Below are 23,474 nucleotides of genomic sequence, written 5' to 3'. Positions count from 1 at the left end.
CAGCTCTGACGCACAACCTTCAACGAAGGTACGCCCATTCACGCATGTCTCTACACAGAAGACGCTCTAGCTAAGAATTGAACAGGACAACGTCTTACTGTTGAGGCGACAGCGCCACCGCAGTACTGGAAACATGAGCCATAAAGCATCATAAAAAATGATGAAGTTTACATCACATGGGATCATCCATTACCAACAGTTCAAAGGATAGAGGCTAAAAAAATGGATATAATGGTCCATGAAAAGAAGACTAAAGTAGCACTGATCATTGAAATCGCCACACCCAGTGACTACAGTGTCTTGCATACAGAGACAGTCATAACATATCAGGATTTGCAGGCAGAAAAAAGAGCAACATGGAAGAAAGATTCCCAGACAGTCCCAATAGTAGTAGGAGCAATGGGCCTTATAAAAAAGAATCTACAATCGTAGATATGTTACCGATACATTTAACTCCATATGAATTGCAGGAGTCATTACTGGGCACATTGTGGGTGCTGTGAAGAGCACTTCTGCCTGACATCAAAGATTAAAACAATGCTAATTTCATGAACTTTAATCGTACTTTGATTTAGGAATGGGGTCCATTCCTGTTATGGTATTAGAAACCCAAAATATTTGGAGAAATTAAAAAAGGCAGAAGCCAGAATATATAGCAAACCTACTGGCTGACAAATTCAGCTCCAACTTTAGCCCCATCTCCCCCTCAACCTTCCCTCGGAGGAAATACCATCAAATATAACTCCCCCTGCTATCACTAGGGAACAGGTCTTTAAAGCTCTCTCTAAGGCAAAAGAACCCTGCATCACTGGTCCCAGACAATATCCCAGGGTGCCTTCTCAACAGCATGAAATATGACCTATCAGGCCCACTGGAATTGCTATTTAAGTGTAGTCTCCAAGCATGCTTCATGCCTCATGAATGGAAAACAGCAACAGTCATCCCTCTGCACAATGGCGGACATCTACAGACCCTAGAAACTACAGACCCATCAGTCTCACTAGACCCATATGCAAAGTCATGGAAATTATCACTAATGACATAGGAAATCTCCAGACACTGGAGCCAACTGAATTTGGTTTTGTCAAGGGCAGGTCATGCCTACTCAACCTGGTGGACTTCTTTGTGAACGTCATAAAAGCAATGATGAGGGCAAAACGGTTCACAGTGCCTACCTTGACCTGGCCAAAGCATATAACACAATACCCCACTCGGTCATTGTTGACAAACTCAAGAGGTAAGATACAAACCCTTATGTCACCTAGTGGATAGCCAAATGGCTCACAGACAGGACCAAGGAAGTCAGAATTGGGGAGTGCATCTCTAGAAAGAGGCCAGTCACAAGTGGAGTCCTTCAGGGATCGATCTTGGGACTGCTGCTTTTTGGCATTTACTTCTCTAAAGTCAAGGCCTGCCCTCTGGCTGACTAAATTTGCAGACAATTGCAAATTAGGAGCCGTCACGGACTCCCCCATTGACACACATGTTCTCCAGGAAGAGCTGACACAAACAACTAGTGTCAGAATGTACAGTTGTGTGCACTTAACATAAATGTAGATCTTCGAGTGTATTCACTGTTGCAATCATTACATTTGGGTAATCTGCTGGCATGTTGCTCTCAGTCGGCCTGAATATCAAAGTCTTGGGAAATGCGTCGGTTGCTGTCTCCTCTTCCATGACGTCAGGTCATCAGGGGTATAAAACATGCAGCCGACACCATTTTATTCAGTTTTTCTTGCCCCAGATGTCAGGTACCCCCCAAATGGGGAGCAAAAAAAAAAATATATATATATATATATATATATATATATATATATATATATACATATGTATGTATATATGTATATAAATATATATATATATATATATATATATATATGTATAACAGCAGTATATGTAAATGCACTTTTAGCAATATAAACTTTACCTTCATCTAAAAGCAAATACACCACAAAGGCTTTAGAATACAGTGAAGGAAAGAGAAGTTATAGAAAAAAGGGGGGTGGCGGGTGGGTAACCTGGACTGCAACAGTGAATACACTCGATCATCTACATTTATGGTAAGTGTACACAACTGTACTATGTTCTTCATGTTTCATTGTTGCAGTCATTACATTTGGGTAGAATCCCAAAGCTATGGATGGGAGGATGGAACTAAATAGCATTAGGAGCGGCTATAAGGCCCTGCAGAACTGCAGTGGCAAAGCCTGCCCTGGACTTAGAGAAGAGAGGCAAATTATAATGCTTTGTAAAAGTAGGAACAGAGCTCCAAGTAGCAGCTTCTAGAATTTCTTTGGTTGGAACTCCTCTGAGAAAGGCTGCTGAAGTAGAGGCAGCCCTGGTGGAATGTGACCGGATTCCCTTGGGTACTGGTTTACCATGATGCAAGCAGCAGAAACGAATGCAGTAGCTTATCCACTTAGAAATAGTCTGCTTTGATACAGCCTTCCCCTCTGATCCTGCAGCAAATGCCACCAGTAGTTGCTCAGACTTTCTTAGAGATTTGGTCCTGTTTAAGTAGAATCTTAGCTGTCTGTGTACGTCCAATGAATGCAGAATATGCTCCTTCTTGTTCTGCGGATTTGGGTAAAATGTTGGCAGGTGAATAGTTTGATTAAGAACCACACTGGATACCACCTTAGGCATAAAGGAAGGATTGGTCCTGAGGGATACCTTGTCTGGGTAAAATGTAATAAAAGGCTCCACAGCCATGAGGGCCTGTAGTTCTGAAACCCTTCTTGCTGAAGTTATTGCCAAGAGGAAAGCTGTTTTCCAAGATAAAAACTTCATATCCGCAGTAGCTGCTGGTTCAAAAGGAGGCAGGGTGAGTTTTTCCGGCACAAAATTGAGGTCCCATGCAGGAGTTGGTGATCTTCTGGGAGGCCTTACATTTTTGGCCCATCTAAGATACTGTTTTAGCAGAGGATGAGAAAAGATGGGAGGCTCTGTGTTGTAATGAGCCAAGATGGCAGAGGCATGGATTTTTATTGAAGAAAAAGAAAGGCCCTTGTCAAGCATCTCAGTCAAGTATTGTAAAATCTGAGGAATATTTGGTTTTGCTGTGTCCTTTCCTTGTGCTTGGTTCCAAGCACAGAATCTCTCCCATTTATCAGCATAAGATTTTCTAGTACTAGGCCTTCTGACTTCCAAAATTACATCCATCACAGATTTACTGAGAGGTGTTGTTTGAATAATTAAATGATCAGCCATGCTGCCAAGTTCAGGGTTTGGAGCTGCGTGTGCAGAATTTGAGTGCTCTGCTGAGACAGTAGATGAGGTATCTGAGGCAAGTACCAAGGAGGGAGTTGAAAGATACTCCTTAGAATTGGGTACCAGTGCTGGTGAGGCCAGTCCGGGGCAATTGGGATCATTTTTGATTTTTCCCGTCTGACCTTTAGTAAGACCTTGGGGAGAAGAGGCAGAGGAGGAAAGGCGTAGACTGATAGGTTTTTTCCAACTGAAGGATAGAGCATCCACTTTCCATGCTTGTCTGTGAGAAGTCCTTGTGCAGAATTTGTCCAGTTGATAATTTTGAGGAGAGGCAAATAGATCTATGTCTGGGCTCCCCCATTTCTGTGTTACCATGCTGAAGACTTGTGGATCCAGTTGCCACTTGTGAGGGTCCATAAGATTTCTGCTTAGATCGTCTGCCAGAGCATTTTGTTTTCCTGGCAGGAATTGTACTTGAAGATGTACTTGGGTAGGTCAAGGCTGTGTCCCACAATGCCATGGCTAGTCTGCAAAGGGGGTAGGAATGTGTACCCCCCTGCTTGTTTATGTACCACATAACCATGGTGTTGTCAATCTTTATCAGTAGTTGTCCAAGTCCTTGAAGGCTGTCACGGCATTCTGAACAGCTAGCATCTCTTTCTGGTTGACATGCAGATGCATTTGTTTTGGGGTCCATATGCCCTGAATGCATCTCCCCGCCAGTTGGGCCCCCCCAAGCATAGTCTGATGCGTCTGTAGTTAGGGTTTGTGTGGCAGGGGGTAGAGTGAAAGACTGTCCCTTGTTTTGGTGACATGTCTCTGCCCACCAAAGAAGCTCCTGTTGTAGGCAGGGAATGAGAGGATTCATTGTTTCCAGACTGTGACAATGTTGACTCCATAAACCTTTTAGATACCAATGAAGTTTCTTCATATGCAGTCTTGCATATGGAATTAGTAGAATGCAGGATGCCATGAACCCCAAAGCCTGCAGAATTTGTCTTGCAGATAACTGGGTTTTAGTATACGGTCAGTTGTCTTTGTTTGCCTGGAGTAAGGCAAGCCATCTGGGCAGTTGTATTCAAGCTTGCACCCAGGAATGTAATTTTTTGAGAGGGTACCAGTTGTGATTTCTTTTCGTTTATTGTGTACCCTAGACATGTTAGAAGCCTTTTTACAAATGCCAGATGTTGAAGAATGTCCTTGTTTTCTGCCTGAATGAGACAGTCATCCAAGTAAGGATAGATGTGCATGCTTCTTTGTCTGCAAATGCAATTACTGGTGCCAGGCACTTTGTAAAGACCCCGGGCGCAGTAGATAAGCCAAAGGGCAGTGCAGAGAATTGGTAATGCATAAAACCTGCCTTGAAGCGGAGGTATCTTCTGCACGATTCAGTTATTGGGATATGCAGGTATGCCTCTTAAGTCTAGAGTCACTAACCAAGCGTTCTTGCCCAGCATGGGCAGTAGCTGTTGTAAAGTCAGCATTTTGAATTTTGGAATGTCCAAGAACGTGTTCAAAATCGATAAGTCCAGAATTGGACGCCAAGCATTGTCTTTTCTGCATACCAGGAACAGTCTTGAATAAAAACCTTGTCCTTTTTCCTGTTCTGGCACTGGTTGAATAGCCCCCATATCCATGAGGTCTGCGACTCAAAAGTAGCAGGTATCAGAGGCTGCGAAAGCGCCTCACTGAGTACTGGCGAACCGGCAACTGCCTTAGGAGAAGCTTCATCGTTGGTTTTGGACCTCGACTGTCTGTCTCTGACTTTTTCTTTGCATTTTTTGTGAACTCCGGTAGTCGGATTGCTATCCGACGACATTTCAGAGTAATTAAATCTGGATCCAAAATATTCTGAAGCAAAAATATACTGACGCTTAATAGTGCGTTGGTTAAATCTAGCACAAAACCGACAGCAATGCATGTCATGATCTGGGCCTAGGCAAGGAATACAGTACAAATTAAAATCCTTATGAGGTATTTGCTTCCCACAAGTAACGCAAATATTAACTTTTACTGACATCGGTAAGGAGCAAGAAAAAGTTTCCCCAATCGGGTACTTAGCTTTAATTGAAGACTTCGGTTCTGAAACTCGAATGCAAAAAATTTCAGGAGTCGGCCGACCGGCACTTGCGAACTGCTTCTGCTTCGGGCACCGTGCGGCAAGAAAGACTGAATAAAATAGCGTTGGCTGCATGTTTTATACCCCTGACGACCTGATGTCATAGAAGAGGAGACAGCAACCGACGCAGGACCCAAGACTTTGATATTCAGGCCGACTGAGGGCAACCTGCCAACAGACTACCCAAATGCAATGACTGCAACAGTGAAACACGAAGAACATCCATGGACTAAACAAAATGCCAAAAAATGCATAACAGAATCATTTGGGAAGTCATCTAACCCAGGCAACGATCATATTGACAACACATCCCTAAGGGCTGACCCAACAGTCAGCGACTTGGGTACACAAATAAACAGTAATCTAGCCTTTGACTATCATGTGTCTACACTGAGGAAATCATTCTATATTATGCAACTTATAAACAAAGGTATGGCATCTAGGTCGAAGGAAGTCATTATTCCATTGTATTCAGCATTCATCAGACCTATCTTTGAGTACAATGCCCCCTTTGGTATGTACCTAACCAGGCAAATACAACAACTGGAATGTCCATAGAGGTTCATCACTAAAAGGATACAGGGTGTATCATCTCCTGTCAAGACCACTTCAAGGTCCTATCCCTGTATTCTCTCTCCTACAGGCTGTTGCCAGGAGATCTATATTTGACATACAAGATATTGTCTGACCCTACTCTGATGGATGTCCTGCATATCCGCAAAACAAACAGCTCTAGAATTACCCATTCTAAAGACTTAAACCTTGCCTGTGATGCACACAGGACATGCTGGAGAGACAGGGATGAAATCCCAGAGTCTACCCCATCTCTGGAACAAGCTCACCATCCATGTGAAGCAGAGTTTCTCCATAACCCAGTTCAAGTGTAACTTGGACAACTGGATGGGGAACAAGAAATTCATCCCTGTTTTGGCACCTATGACTGTTATGTACACAGGCCCCTGCTTGTAAATGTTTCATGTCCTAAGCCCCTGCTTACACTTATCAAGGGCACCAGAACTTGTCAGAAATTTGGGGTGCATGGCTATTCTTAAAAAGGCCTTTACGGTCATTACCCTAGTGAACACCTATGAACCTTTATATGTAGCTACAGCTATATATATATATATATATATATATATATATATATATATTTATATACATCTATGATATATATATATATATATATATATATATATACATGGATCCATTCAAATTCGTCGACAGATTTCCTGGATGTTACTTTTTGTCAACAGGAAAGATCCTGACAGAATGTTCAAGACTGTTATAATACCAGGCTGGTGACTATGGCCTTTCCCTAGTATTTTGTGATCTTGAAGTTGGTATACATAAGTAAGCATGTGTGTGTGTGTGTGTGTGGGGGGGTGCAGATCATACAAAAATTATTTTTTGAGTTTTCTTTTTTCAGGGTTATGTCTCCAAGCATGTGCACTGGCTTGTTAATCTTTTGAGCTCCATCAGTTTCTGTCACTTCTTTGTAAGTCAATTTAATTCTTGCTAGATAAATTTACATACATCTATATGTGTATGTGTGTGTGCGTGTGTGCATTCCACAAGATGGCTGAGTTACAGTTACTTCAAATTTATGACATTTGTATTAAAATGACAAAGTCATGCATACTGAAAAAAATTCAACAGAATTCCATTTTTGCTTGAGATCATTAAATACTGGGAAAAAGGGGCATTTTCTCTTATCTTTAGTATTGTGTGACTTTGGAGTTGGTATCTGTAAGTCAGAGGGAGTGGTGAGAACAATGCCCCCCCCTCATGTGGGGTGCAGAGGGGTATGCACCCCTGCTAATAACAGTTATAGTAGACATATTTTCTTTAAAGGACACTAAATTCTATATTCCGTTCTTCAATGTATTTTGAATTTGTGAATGGAATTCAAATGAAGTCATCTTTGATTAAGTGATATAAACCCATACAAATATATATATATATGTATGGGTCTACCTGAAAACACCGAAAGTGCACAACGCCGACGACAAGAACACCAACACCAGAAGATCGACAACAGAGAAAACCGACAGTTGAGAATCCCGACGCTGAGAACAATGACATGTTAAGGTAAGTGTGCGATAGGGACGGACGTTAGGGTCAGGGTGTGGGTAAGGTAAGTGTGTGATAGTGATGGACGATAGGGTAGGGTGCAGGTCAGGTAAGTGTGCGATAGTGATGGACTTTAGGTTTAGGGGCAGGTTAAGTGAGTTAGGGTGCGGGTAAGGTAAGTGTTCGATAGTGACGGACTTGAGGGTTAGGGGCAGATTAAGTGAGTTAGGGTTAGGGTGCGGGTAAGGTAAGTGTGCAATAGTGACGGACCTTAGGGTTAGGGTTTGGGTTAAGGTTAGTGCATAGATAGTTGTGTATGTAAGGTTTAGTGTAGGTTTGTAAGGTTTTTGGTGTGCTTGTGTTGTGTGTGTGTTTTTCAGGAAGGGTATTTGTTTTGTTGATTGTCTGGATTTTGGTTTGTCGGGCATGTGAAGTTTCGTGTTTTTGAACTTTCTTTTTTTTTTTTGTCATTTTTTTCGTGTTGGTTATTTAGTTGTCGGTGTTTTGGCATGTCGGTGTTATCAGGTAGACCGATATATATATATATATATATATAAAAAACACACACAATTGAATTGATCAATGTCAGCATTTTGAAGATGAACATAATGGAAAAAATAAGACTGAAAACAATTGCAAAAGGAAACGGTTTCTTTTCTACAATCCAATCACTAATCTCCCACCACACATTCAGACATAATTTGAATAGCATTAGTGTTACATTTCATAGGTACGGTGCAGGGTTAGGATTAAGGTTAGCAGGTACCTTACCTTTAAGAAACCCTTTCTGAAACACTAACACTAAACAAAACAGCTCAGACACACAGAAACACATGCACCAACATAGACATTCTGCAGTCTATGCCCTTACTTAACTCATATTGTATACCTAACCTGCCAACACTTCCACAAACACTGTCATCTCCAATGCCAAAATCTTCAGAATAGTTGAAAGCTTTGTAATTTCCAAAACACTCACACACCTAACTCACATGCATTTGATGTTTAGCTAATCTGAAATCTTAAAATGCAGATACAAAATTGTGTAAGAAAAACTATGGATGCTTTACAGAGCCAAAAACTCTCTCACCAACACAACTAAAACTACACTTGCCAATACTTATCTCCTCCCCACTCTTCGTTATGGTGCTCCCATCCTTACTAGCCTCCATGCTTCACAAAAATTAAAACTTGAACAATGCTATAACAAAGTTAATAAATTTACAGCACATAGCGCTTTCAGAACCCACCACTGTATTGCACTGAAAAGCCTAAATTGGTAAGAACTGCCACATCAACTAACATATACACACCTTCTTACCACCTATAAAATTATTCAGCATCCATCTGCCTATCCAGCACTAAAAACATTCAACACGATTATGTTCCCAGTCAGTCACTGCAATCCGGTGACCAAAAACTCCTGTCTGTATACAGACCTAGCAAACCTGCTGGGCACTGTCTTCACTCGTACAAGGCTACTAAGACCTGGAACCCCTTATCCATCAGGTCTGTACTCTTCCTTCTATCTTTCAAAACCACTCTGAAAGACCTCTGAGCTAAAATCTGGATCTGCTCTTGCTCAAAACCAGGATAAACTATATCCATAAATGTGCACAAGTACCTTTTCATTCTTTATACCTCCCTTCTCTTTTCTTTTTCACGTACTTCCTTACTGCTATCTAATTCTCTTCCCTGACTTTCTCTCTAAATTTACTATAAGCCCGTTTTCCCCCTCACTTCATATTGCAGTTCCTGTTTGTATTAGACTAGCTTACCTTTAATTTCTCTACAAACTGTCTAAAGTTTCTCTAAATATTAGATGGTCATATACTTTGTATTGATTCTTAATGTTTTATAATACGTCTAATTTGTTATAATTATTTGAACTGCTGATGTTTTTGTTTTATTTTTGAAGATTGTACATTATTGTTCTTAAAATGTCTTGTAATAATTTGGAGCTTTTCTCCTCTGGCCTCCTCTGAAAATGGGCTTCTACCCAGTCAGACTTCCTGGCAATCAATGCTAATTGCATTAAATACGGAGATGGCTCTACTTTAATCTACTCAGCCACCTCCCAACCAGTATTGCAGACACTAACCCAAAATACCTTTAATATAGTCGAAAACTGGCTTTCTGAGCGTCGACTAATTTTAAATCCAAACAAAACTAAGCTCCTACTTTTCTCTCCCCCATAGAGATCATCTGTTTTACCCTTCTCCATAAAAATTAAATAATGGTACCACAATATCTCCTGATCTGTGCAGAAAACTTCTAGGAGTTTTGGTTGATAACAGCCACAAATTCGATAAGTATGTCAACCAAACTATTAAAACTATTCACAAAAAACTTGGTACATTATATAGACTTAAATCTTTTCTTACCCCACCTGCTAGAATAGCCATAAGCCTGTTCTCATCTACTCTCTACCCTTTTCTATGCCTCCCCTTTACTTACCAACTTAAACACATGTGATCTTAATAAACTCTTAACCTGTTATAACCACATAGCTAGATTTGCCACTGGTATGCCTTACAGAACACATCACTGTAAGCACCTAAGCTATTTGGGCTACCGAGAGTTGCCCAGCCTATTAATGTACAACCAACTAATAATGGCTCACAAAGTACTTAACCAACCAGATAATATTCCTGCTCTTAAAAATATTATCTACCCCCACTGTAACTTTAGACCACTTCGCTCATCCAATAGACTGGTAGTCCAAACTGTTAAATCCAAAAACTTTGCGGGTGACTGTTTGCCAATTCTGTTGGTAAAACTTGGAACTCATTGCCTGATGACATCACTCAACAGACAGCCCTAACACAATTTACGAAAAGTCTCAAGCAGTACCTTAATAAACATTGGCTATGCTCTTGCTTTAAACCTGACTAAATTTTTGGTAATACCTGTGTATTTATACTATGTAATGTGTTTTTATTAAGTGTGCTATATCTCAGTTCTTTGACTGTATAAATCAAATGTGTCTACTGAGCTTGTAAGCTTTAAATGTATATTTTTTGTTATGCTTATTTTTGTAACTACCTTTGGAGCTTTTCTCCCCAGGCCTCTGTTGAAAATGGACATGTATCTAGTCAGACTTTCCCAGTCAACAAATGTAAAATAAAATAAAATAAATAAATAAAATAAATAAAATTTCGAGGAACAGAATAATTAATGGCATTTTACAGTCATTCTCTCCACTGATAAGCAGAATGAAACCTATACGTATACCTATATACAAATACACAGATATAAATATATAAAATATACATATAGACAGATAACTAGATATGCACACACACACACACACATATATATATATATATATATATATATATATATATATATATATATATATATATATATATATATATATATTATACACACATATACACAGAGAGAGGCACATACACAATAAACACTTGTGTGTGTGTGTGTGTGTGGGGGGGGTCTGCTCACTTTAGTCGAGTAGCCTATACGTTGACCACAAAAGGTTGGCAGACGGACCGTCAACACTTTACCACACATGGTCCAAGAATGAACCTCAGGGCATGCAATTTTCAAACAAAAAAAATTACATAATTTTTTTGCAGGTAGGCAAGCACCTCAGACCTCCCCACCCCTGCTAATTATACATACTAACTCCAAGATACCACAATCCCCAGGGAAAGTGAATATTCCCCTACTCAGGGACTGTCAAACTCACACACCTGTCAACCATCTGCATATATCAACTAAATGCAGTCGATTAAACAAATGTCAACAAACCTGCATTTAGACCAAATACAGAACACCCACATGGAAGGGAGAATACAAAGCTGTATATATATTTATACACACACAAATGCAAAGCTATATAGCTGTTACATGCATTCATTTATATTTATTCATTGTCATTTATTTACCACAAAATTCTGACAGGTCAAAGGCCCATTTTAATCAATGGCCCAGGGAGAAAAGCTCCAACAATTATACACTGTATAAACCATAAAGTATAAAAAAAATTCTGTGGTGGTGGTGCTGCGGTAGCGTTGTCGCCTCACAGTTAGACGTTGCCCATTCGATTCTCAGTTAGAGCATCTTCTGTGTGGCGACATGTGTGAATGGGCGTTCCTTCGTTGAAGGTTGTACGTTAGGCCCGGCAAGCCAGCATGTAAAAATCTACTGCCAATCATTAGCGGACCGGAGTTCTGCTGTGGCAAACCCCTAACCGGGAAAAGCCGAAAGACACAAACAAACAAACAATAAACCATAAAGTACAAAAGCTTTCAAACAGATACAGTTTTTTGAATAGTATGCTGAACATGCACATTGAAGTTACAGAACACATCTATATCCTTGAGAAGGTAGCAGTATTAGTTACAAGCAATATGGAAGTGTTGACACCATTTTGGGTTGTTTGAGTGATGCAGTTTGTACATCCACATACAAGTTGAAAAAAGTTACTAGAATAGTCCACAATATTATTTATATGATACAAAAAGTACAGACAAGTATAAGTAGTACAAAAGCAGGGCAAGAATTTAAATGAATTATCTTAAGTGAAGAATCATATGTTCCCTCACTTTGGAGAAAAGCATTCAGCATCCCTCTTCATAAAGGCAGTATAAACACTGACACCACTAATTTCCATCCTATTGCCATACTTTCCCCACTCTCAAAAGTCCTGGAAAAATGTATTCACTCACAATTGATGCCATATCTAACACAAAACAACCTCCTAACCCCCACACAACATGGATTCCATCCTGACCACAGTACCACCACTGCACTCCTCCCCTACCTGCGCAGTCCATTAACCATGCTTGTGATTCTGGCAAAATCTTATCAATCCTGTTCCTAGACCATTGTAAAGCCCTCAACACCATCTCCCACCCTATACTCTCTCCCCTTCCACCACAGCTGCTTAGTTCACTAGCTACCTCTCCAAAAGACAACAAGCTGTTAAATGGAAACATTCCACCTCTTCCTTTCTATACACCACTATTCAATATATTCATCAACAGCTTTCACCACTCCGTCGCCAATTCTACACTAAACCAGTATGCAGATGATTCAACAATCATCTGCCCAGCTGACACCTCCTCCGACCTTCTGCAGATAACTCAGTCAGCTTTCTCAAATACTGAAACCTGGATGCAAAGCAGCCACCTAGCCCTGAACACCAATAAAACCTAATTAATGATTTTTCCCCATCTAAACATTCCCCCATTGATAAAAACTCCAAGATCATAAGACAGAACATCATCCGCATTGAAAATGTCCCTCACACCAAACTGCTCGGCACCAAACTGCTTAGCGTCATTATTGTGACTAACATCTAAAATTCGATATCCACATCAAAAAAAAAAAAAAAAAACCACCAAAAATTAGGACTCCTATATAGGCATAACCGTTATCTCACCCCCTCCACCAGAAAGACCCTTGTCTCTGCATACCTTCTTCCCTCCCTAATGTACGGCTCTCCTCTGTTCTTGAATCTTCAGCTCAGCCTTCAAACTAAATTAGAAGCCTGCTACAATAAAATCTGCAAATTCACCACCAACTCTAGGAACTCATCCCATCACTGCATCTCCCTCCACTCACTGCAATGGCTCGAGCTTCCCAACTATCTGAATCTCCTTAAACTCACCATAAGCTCATATTTAACACATCCTCCTGTCCCTCCCTTTCTCCACCTCCTTAACCCCCTATATTCCTAACTGCTCACGTAGGTCAGAAAATCAGAATCTGCTCCAAATCTACAAACCTTTACGGCCACCTGGACACTCTCTGCTATCCTGCTTCTTAGCTAAACTATGGAACTCTTTTCCTCCCTCCCTTAGAAATTCTCATAACCACTCTAACTTTATAGGTTCATAGATTTACACTAGGCTAATTTTAAGCCTAGCCAATTATCCCATCCGAGAACCAAACCCTGAACCTTGTGCCTGTAAGGCAATCACCTTAACCATTTTGCCAACCTCTTTAAATCCCTCCTCCATTCCTACCCATCTTCAAAGTGGGAGTGCCCTTGCACCTTCCCCACATAGAACCCTCCTATATCAAAACCAACCTTCTAACGCTATGCATCATTTGCCCTCCTACTCCTCCATAACCTCCAAATTTTGTTAATAGTTTATTTCCAACAATTTCTCACCCTCAATTGTAATTCACTGTTAATGACCTTTAGACTGTACTATTGCTAGATTTTTACTATTATTATTGTGGAATGTAAAATTTAATTGTAATTTACTGTTAATGACCCAGACTGTACAGTTGCTAGATTTTATTATTATTGTAGAATATAGATTTTTTTTTTACTGTAGAACGCTGCATAAAGCTGTATGACTTCTTTGCTTTGTATGTGTATATGCTAATATGTTTGCCATTGTTACTGGACCTTTTCTCCCCAGGCCTCCAATGAAAATGGGCTCTTTTTAGGCCCAGTGGACTTCCCCAGTCATCAAACTGAAATAAATAAATAATAAATAAATATTTACAAATGGCAGGAGAAATAGGAAGGTGTTAGAAACATGGGCAAGCAGAGTAGCTGACAGATACTGAAGGAAACTGGAGGTAAAGTAAAGTGGAATAGCACACTGGAAGATGTAATCCACGAGATGGAATTTTAAATTTTTATGGGGTGCTGACTGTATCCTGAGGATAGGGCAGTACAAAGCCATGAGTACATGAGGTGTGTTTTCGACTGGATTTAAGGGATTTTAAGGAGCTGAATAGTCTCAAGGGAGGTGGGACAGTGTTCCATTGTATTGATACACGGTTAGAAAACAATGAACAACCTGCAGTGGTTTAAGATTTAGTTGTCATGAGTAATGAGTTGTCGAAGGAGTGCAAGTTTCTGTCTGGGAGATATGCATGAATGGTGGCATTTTTTGTTGAATTAGCGTGTGTGTTAACCTTAAACTTAGAGTGCGTTGAGAGTATGTGGCAGATCTAACCAATTTAGCTCTTTTAGTATGAAGCATGTGAAGCAGTAGTGGGTTCTACAGTACCGGCTGGTAGCAAATTTTGCCACTTTGTTACATCACTGCTAAAGTTTGATAGTCAAGACTTAAGGTTGGCAAATATGGGTACATCATATAGACTTGTTGGTTGTAAGTAAGCTGTGGCTTATGTTAACTCTGGCCTTATCTATAAAGAATGGTTTTGCCCTATATAGGAATCCTAATTTCTGGAGTTTTCTTTTTATTACCTGTTGAATATGATGGTCAACTTTCATTTGATTATCTATGATCACACCAAATAGCTTACTAAGTGAAACTACTATTGTAATTTTTTTTTTTTTTTGGTTGGAAAGGCTTTTAGTGTAGAGAGTGTTAATTTAGTCTTCTTAGGGTTCAAGACAAGTTTGGATTTATTCAGCCAGAATTCCTGAGAGGAAAAGGACTGCTGAATAAATTCTGGAAGCATGTTTAGAGTCTTGGCTGCACAACTATGATCTGACTTGTCAGTGTATTGTACTATGGATGCATGCTTGAATGCAGTGTGTAGTTCATTGATAAATAAGGTGAACAATAGGGGCCAAGTACTGATCCTTGGAGAATTTATACCGAGATGGGTAAGAAGGAAGAGAAATCTCTGCCATTTGACAGATTGCTCCCTGTGGCTAGGAAGCTGCAGAATCAATGGCATGAGGATTCAGGACGACCTATGCAGAAGAGCTTGCACAGGTGGTTTTGGTGGTAGACTATTTCAAAAGCCTTAGACAACTTGAGAAAAACTGTGGAGACAAGATTATCAGCATTGCTGTTAAGATTCACAATGCCACTGAAGCTTATTAGGGTAATGGTAGTACTGGGGTTTCGGCAGAAACCATGCTATACTGGAGTGAGGAGACTGTTTTCAGATAAGTAATTAACTGAGTTGTAACTGTATGCATCTTTCTAAAATTTCTGATAAGAGGAGATAGTACTGCTATGGATATGTACATTAGCACCTTTCTACATATGTAGATTAACCACCTTTTTGCAGGGGTACTATGTAGGATTTTTTCCAAGATGCTATGCCATAGTTTTCTTGGATTGACCAATTTATTAATATAGACCAGGGTATGCAAGAGGATCAGGGCACATTTTAATAAATGTGGGTCTGCTAATTGATCAGGGGCTAACAGACTTCTGCTTGTTTAAATACTTTTGATAGTTGATGTAAGAAACTATGACTGAATGTATTTGTGAAATTTTCTTTTGATGTGGAAGTTGGAGGTTTGCTTTAAGTAAAAAGATGACTACCTGGATGAAATGCAAGTAGAACTGAGTTGCAGTGATTGCGGCATGGTCAAATGTGGAAGCTTTTGGATGAGTACTTTTACCGGAGTTTAGACGTTTACTTATTGGAACCCAGAAAAATTGAAGGTTTGATGGAGATGCATTTATATCTGGCATGTCTTAGTGGTAAATTCTTTCGTGTATGGTGTGCATGGTCCTGGGTTCCGGCCTTGCAGAGGCTGTTTGTTACAGGAGATATGGTGTAGTGGTACATTGCTCTGACCCTACTGCACAGGGTCCTGGGTTCAAGACAGTACAGTTTTGCACCTACCATAAATGTAGATGTTCGAGTGTCTTCACTGCTGCAGTCATTACACTTGGGTTATCCTGCTGTCAGGTGGTCCCGCAGTCGTCCAGAGTTCTAAAGTCTTGGTCCGGCGTCGGTTGCTGTCGCTTCTTCCCTGACGTCAGTGCGCCAGGGGTATATAAGATGCAGCCGACGCCATTTTCTTCAGTTTTTCTTGCCCCAGATGTCAGGTGCCCCCAAATAGGTAGGCAATACATATTGCTAATAAAACATACATAAAAAGTAAAACCAAAATCTTCAGTTACCAGCAAATACACCACATAGGTAGTATAGGGTAGAAAAGTGTAGATAAGTCCCAGCTAAGAAAGCAGCAGTGAAGACACTCTAACATCTACATTTATGGTAGGTACAAAACTGTACTATGTTCATCGTGTTTCACTGCTGCAGTCATTACACTTGGGTTGAATTCCAAAGCTGAGGTTGGGTGGCTGGTTCTATAGAGGATTTGGGGTGGTTATGAGACCCTGCAGCACTGCAGTGACAAAGCCAGATCTGGATCTAGAATAAAGAGGCAAGTGATAATGCTTGGTAAAGGTGTGCACTGAACTCAAGTTGCAGCTTCCAAGATATCTTTGGTAGGTACTCCTCTAAGGTAGGCAGTTGAAGTGGCTGTTGCCCTGGTAGAATGTGGCCTAATGTTACTAGGTATAGGTTTCCCATGCTGTGTGTAGCAGAAACGGATACAGTGTCCTATCCACTTTGAAATGGTCTGCTTTGAAATAGCCTTTCCCTGTGATCCTGCAGCATATGCTACAAACAATTGCTCAGTTTTTCTGAAAGCTTTTGTTTTATCCAAGTAGAAACGTAACTGTCTGTGTATGTCCAATAAATGCAGAAGTCTCTCCCCTTTATTCTGGGGATTTGGATAAAAAGTTGGCAAGTGAATAGTTTGGTTAAGAGCCACACTGGATACTACCTTTGGCATAAATTAAGAGTTTGTTCTTAAAGAAACCCTGTCTTGGTGAAAAATGATGAAAGGCTCCACTGCCATTAGTGCCTGTAACTCTGAGACTCTTCGTGCTGAGGTTATCGCCAAAAGTAGAGCGGTTTTCCATGACACATACTTTAATTCTGCTGAACTGGCTGGCTCAAAAGGAGGTAAAGTTAGTTTTTCCAAGACAAAATTGAGGTCCCAAGTTGGTGTTGGTGCTCTCCGGGGCGGTCTTATGTTTTTAGCCCCTCTGAGGTACTGTTTTAGCAATGAATGAGAGAAAATAGGAGGATCTGTGTTGTAATGAGCCGAGATGGCAGAGGCATGGATCTTAATGGATGAAAAGGATAGTCCTTTGTCCAGCATTTCAGTTAAGTATTGTAATATCTGAGGAATATTTGGGACAAGAGGGTCAAAGCTTTGAGCCTGGTTCCAGGCACAGAATCTCTTCCACTTTTCTGAATAAGATTTCCTGGTGCTAGGCCTCCTGACGTCTAAAATGGCATCCATATCAGCTTTAGAGAGAGGTGTTATCTGCTTGACTAAGGAATCTGCCATGCAGCCAGGTTTAAGGTTTTGAGCTGACTGTGCAGGATCTGATTGTTTTGTTGAGTCAGAAGGTGCGGAGTTTGAGGTAAAATCCACGGTGGGCCTTGAGCTAAGTTCTTTAAGATTGGGTACCAGTGCTGGCGTGGCCAGTCTGGGGCAATCAGGATCATCTGTGGTTTTTCTTGTCTGGCTTTTAGGAGTACCTTTGAAAGGAGAGGCAGTGGTGGGAAGGCATAAACTTTTAGGCTTTTCCAGCTGAACGAAAGAGCATCCACTTTCCATGCTTGTGTGTGATAAGTCCCTGTGCAGAATTTTTGTAGTTAGCAATTCATTGGGGAGGCAAAAAGATCTATGTCTGGGCACCCCCATTTTTGCGTTATCATGTTGAATACTTGTGGATTTAATTTCCACTCGTGAGGATCCATGATGTTTCTGCTTAAGTCGTCTGCCAGAGTATTTTTCTTTCCTGGCATTGTGCTTGCAGGTGAACTTGATAGGTTAGAGCTGTGTTCCACAAGGTCATGGCTTGTCTGCATAGGGGATAAGAATGAGTGCCCCCTTGCTTGTTTATGTACCACATAACTGTGGCGTTGTCTGTCTTTAATAATAGTTGTCCTGGATGCAGAAGGTCCTTGAAAGCTGTTAGAACATTTTGCACTGCTAACATCTCTTTTTGATTGATGTGAAGATGCATTTGGTCTGCAGCCCACTTGCCCTGAATACATTTTCCTGTCATGTGTGCTCCCCAGGCATAATCCGAAGCATTTGTTGTTAGTGTCTGCCTGGCTGTGGGTAGAATGAAAGGCTGTCCCTTGTTGCGGTGACATGCCTGTGCCCACCATCGAAACTCCTGTTGTAGGAAGGGAATTAGTGATATTACTGCTTCCAAACTGTGACAGTGTTGAGTCCAAACACTTTTTAGGTACCATTGTAATTTCCTCATATGCAGTCTGGCATATGGAATTAGTAGTATACAGGATGCCATGAATCCCAAGGCCTGCAGAATTTTTCTTGCAGGTAGTTGGGTTTTTGTTGCCATCAATTGAAAGTACTGAGTCAGTTGTCCTTGCTTGTCTGGCGTGAGATAAGCCATCTGGGCCATTGTATTTAAGCTGGCACCCAGGAATATTATCTTTTGTGAGGGCACTAGTTTCGACTTATTTTCGTTTACTGTGTACCCCAGGCAAATTAGCAACCTTTTTACAAACGCCAGATGCTTTAGAAGAATGTCCTTGCTCTCTGCTTGAATAAGGCAGTCGTCCAAGTATGGATATATTTGAATTCCTTTTTGTCTGCAAAATGCAATTACTGGTGCCAGGCACTTTGTGAAGACCCTGGGCGCAGTACATAAGCCAAAGGGCAGTGCAGAGAATTGGTAATGCATTGAATCAGCTATGAATCTGAGGTATCTTCTGCAATTTTGTCTGACAGGGACATGCAGGTATGACTCTGAGGTCCAAAGTAATAAGCCGAGCCTTCTTGCCCAGCATGGGTAGAAGCTGCTGTAGTGTCAACATTTTGAATTTCGGAACATCCAGCTAAGTATTTAGAGTAGAAAGGTCTAGTATGGGTCTCCAGACTTTGTCCTTTCTGGGGACCAGGAAAAGTCTTGAGTAAAATCCTTGTCCTTGTTCCTGTTGTGGCACTTTTTGAATAGCTCTCATGTTCATGAAGGCTGTAATTTGTTTTTGTGCCTCTGCCCATTGATTTTGTGGCAGGTCTGGCATTCCTTTTGACCTTGGTAGAGTGTGAAAGTGGAACCTGTAACCCTGAGACACAATATTCAGAACCCATTTGTCTTGGGTGATTATATGCCAATTTTGAGAAAAAAAAGTGCTAGTTTTCCCCCTAAGGGAGCTGCCAAAAGGTAAGTGTTTGGCCTTCGAAAGGGGAAGTCATTGAGACTTGTTTCCTATAAGGTTGCGACTTGTCTTCACCTCCTTCTGGGGTTGAAGCACCCCACTGTCGTGGTCTGGAAGAGCCTTGGGGCTGAGATCTGCCTCTTGGGCGTCTGTATCTGCCTCTTTGGGGTCTGTCTGACACTGGAAAGGACCAATTCTTTGAAGGCCAATTTCTGCTAAATCGAGGTGGCTGTACCTGTAAGAAATCCTTCACTGTTTGCATAGAATTTGCCTTATCCTCCATTTTCTTTAATACCTCTTCTGCCTTAACACCAAATAAAATATCTTGCTGTAAAGGAGCATCCAATAATTTTGCCTTAACATGATCAGGTAAACCTTGTTCTTTTAACCAAGCATGCCTTCGAATCACAGATCCTGTAACTGCTGCTCTACAAGAAGCCTCTAATGAATCAAAACCACATTGCAGAGTATGTTTTCCCACTTGTTCTCAGCTGCATGCAATAAATCCTGCATTTAGTCATAGTCAGGATGTTCTGAACCTGTAAGTATTTTCTGTTTTAACAGAGACATTAAATATTGTTGGTATTTAAGCATGTGAAACTGGCAATTTAAAGCTCTCACTGCTAAAGTTGCAGAAGTGTAAACTTTCTTCCCCCATCTGTCTAATGCTCTAGAATCCCTGTCAGAGGGAACTGGATTTTTAGCCGTGGAAGCATTTACCCCTTTGGGACCCTGGGAAATAGTTTCTGGGTCAGCAACAGGGTTTTTATAAATAAATTTGTGAGAGTCAGGGACTCTGTAGTACCTGTCTGGCTTGACTGGAGCAGGGGGCAAAGAATCAGGATTTAAACTGGATTCAGAGAACACATCATCCACAATATCTAACACTGGCGGAATAGAAAGGGGCCTATGCTGAGGCAATAAAAGAAAGTCTCTGAGCCTTTTCTTGGATTCTGAGTAATCCTGGCCCTCCCAATGGAAATGCTTCCTCATGGTATGTAAAGTTTCCCCAAACGAGTAATCCTCAGAAGGAGAGGCTGAAGGAATTGATTCTTCAGCACCAGAGTCCTCATAGGGGGGTAAAGAGTATCCCTGGTCTGAAGAGGAATCAGAAGAAATGGAAACCTGGTCAGAGGAATCATAGTCTGCATCCTGCCTAAGCCTTTTATCAGGAGGGGGATGGGAACCCCTGATTAGAGTAATTAAGTCTTCGGCCATTTTGAGCATCTGTTTTTTAGGCATGGAGGCCTGTCCAGGTGAATGCTGTACTTGCTTCTTTGTCTTTAATGGAGTTTTAGACTTGGCTGTAGTTTTTATGGTAAGCTGTGAAGGTCTGAAAACACCCTCAGAAGCCGATGCCTGCTCAGCGACTCCGAACCCATCTGAAGGGTTAGTTTCCGTAGGCCCAACACCTTGAGTATCCAGAGGCCTAGACATCTCCAAGTGGGAGTCGGAGGCGGCCTGTGGCTCTGAGGTAGCAGGTGTCAGGGGCTGCGAAAGCGCCTCAACTCAGAACCGGCGACTGGCCTAGAAGAGGCTTCATCGTCAGGTTTGGGCCTCGGATACCTGTCCTTATCCTTGTCTTTGCATTTTTTTGTGTATTCCGGTCGTCAGTTGTTCCGACGGCATGGTATAATTAAACCTTCGGCCAAAGTAATGGCGAGCAAAATCAAAAAGACGTTTAATAGTGCGTTTGTTAAATCTAGCACAAAACCGACAATTAGTGATGTCGTGGTCTGGGCCTAGGCAAGGAATACAGTAAGAATGAAAATCCTTATGAGGTATTTGCTTCCCACAAGAAATACAATTATTAACTTTTACTGACATCGGTCTGAGGCAAGAAAAAGTTTCCCCAACGGGGTACTTAGCTTTATTGAAGACTTCGGTTCTGAAATTCGAATTGAAAATCTCAGGAGTCGGCCGACCGGCACTTGCGAACTACTTTTGCTTCTGGCACCGCGCAGCAAGAAAGACTGAAGAAAATGGCGTCGGCTGCATCTTATATACCCCTGGTGCACTGACGTCAGGGAAGAAGCGACAGCAACCGACGCCGGACCAAGACTTTGGAACTCTGGCCGACTGCGGGACCGCCTGATGGCAGGATAACCCAAGTGTAATGACTGCAGCAGTGAAACACGATGAACATCTACCAGTGATGATTTGTTTTCCCTAGAACCTATATGATCGGATGGGTAATAGGAAATTCACCCCGGGGATCACTTCTGTGGTTCTGCTTGACAGGGGCACAGGAAAATAATTTTCTTGGGTGGCGAAAGCCAGGGTACCTTTTTGGCTAGGCTTGTATAGGCCCTAGGGCCAATAGCCTACTACCTACCTATGAACATTACCTAATCTGGTTTCTGAGATATTTGTAATGTTGCAGAGTTTTTGGTGTTTTATTTTGTGACCAAGTTTTCCAGGCTTCATCTCTAATGACCATAAGCTGTTTTATTTTTCCTGATTAACCATGGTGCAGCATTATTTTTGACTTTTGGTTTTCAGAGAAGCATGCACATTCAGGATGCTCAAAAAGGGTTTGTTACATGTTATGACTATGTCATCTACTTAATGGATTTTAATTTAAGTATATTCTAATTTGAAAGATTTTAGGGAGCTAATGAAAGCTTATTTTTGAAAATTACAGAGATTTCTTACTAAGTTACATAGGTGGTATTTTTGGTTCCTGTCCTGATGTTTAATAGCAAAATTTGGGAGATCCGTTAACCATGTCAGGTAGAGTATCACAGGAAGTAATTCTCCTGGGTGCGGATGTGAGAATCCAGTCAAAGATGGACTCTCTAGCTGATGCTGTGTGATATCTAGATGGGGTGCTAATTAGTTGGGAAAATAATAAGAGCTGTATTGTGCTGGAGGAGTTTTTAGTGTTTATTAATAGACGATCAATGTTTATGTCGACCAATATGATGGCTTCTTGTTGGATATTTGAAGTTGCCTAACCTCAGAGCCCCTGGCAATAATTTTATGTTCAATTACTGAATGCAGAGACCAAGGAGCTAGAGGAAGGAAGCAGCTAGTTTAAACAGTGTAATGAAATGGTCACGTAAACCTTTTCTAGACTCCCCCACATACAGTTCCCTTAGTTATCTCCACTTCAAACCATTGTTATACAATTTTCTTCCTGTCTCTGCAGCCAACTTGGTGGAAATCGGCATCCTGAGACAATGTTGCAATTATCTCAAGTTTACTGACCACCATCTATTTCTTACTCAGATACAGCATGTAAGAGATATAATTGTATACGGTCACTGGAGGCAAGGCTCTCGCATACAGCCACTACATGTACCACACACATGTTGTCAGAAACTTACACCACCACTTTATACCCACCACTCACAATGAAGACAAAGCACATAGATTCATGCATGCTGAGGCCCTAAAAGTAATTGACCTAAAACTCAAAGGCCTCCTAGACACAGATTCATGCATGCTGAGGCCCTAAAAGTAATTGACCTAAAACTCAAAGGCCTCCTAGACACATCTATAAGAAGAGGGTTCCTCAGCAACCTCACAAACTTTCTACTAAGGCAATATCCACCACAACACATATAGCTTTAGCTCATGGTGTCTCAACTCATAACTTCTTGTCATAGGTGATTCCACTGTGAGATGCACAAATTAGCAAGGAGGGGGTCACAGTCAACTACTTATTAGGGACCAGGATCTACCAGATCATGCATTTACTCGGGTCATTGGACCACAAAGTACCAGTACAACTTTACCATTGGACCTGTGGATGTAAATGACCTGACACATACCTCTCTTGATTATATGACGAGTGACACAATGGAGTTCTTGGACTGTGTCCAAGGCTAGTATGAGACATACAATCTACTTTCTCTGAGAAAGATGCTGCAATATGAGCAGAAGATGAATGACTTCACCAATTGGGTTAGTTTTTGGGGTCATTTGAAGGGGGAACAATATATGCCAGCTCAGCAGAAAACTGTTGTCAGACCACACTGCTTCGCCAAAGATGGCCTGCACCTGTCAAATATTGGCTAAACTTTGTTCACATCAGTCCCTTTTTTAGGTAATGATAACCCAATAAACCTTCAAACACAGTATTACTGCTCAATGCCAGGAATCTAAAGAAATAACTCCACTCCCTGCAAGCTCTCTTCATCCTGGAGAA

At 41.2% G+C, this 23,474-nt stretch overlaps 1 protein-coding gene across 1 annotated transcript in view; it reads right to left on the bottom strand.

The window, feature by feature from the left end:
* Positions 1 to 23,474, bottom strand: part of FANCG (FA complementation group G) — a 1,917,581-nt gene that overhangs the window by 1,133,337 nt on the left and 760,770 nt on the right. The gene's annotated exons all lie outside the window — the stretch shown is intronic.

This window comes from Protopterus annectens, chromosome 1.part1 (assembly GCF_019279795.1).
Source record: "Protopterus annectens isolate FY-2018-M chromosome 1.part1, PAN1.0, whole genome shotgun sequence".
Classification (NCBI taxonomy): domain Eukaryota; kingdom Metazoa; phylum Chordata; order Ceratodontiformes; family Protopteridae; genus Protopterus; species Protopterus annectens.
This window is presented reverse-complemented; position numbering and strand designations above follow the sequence as displayed.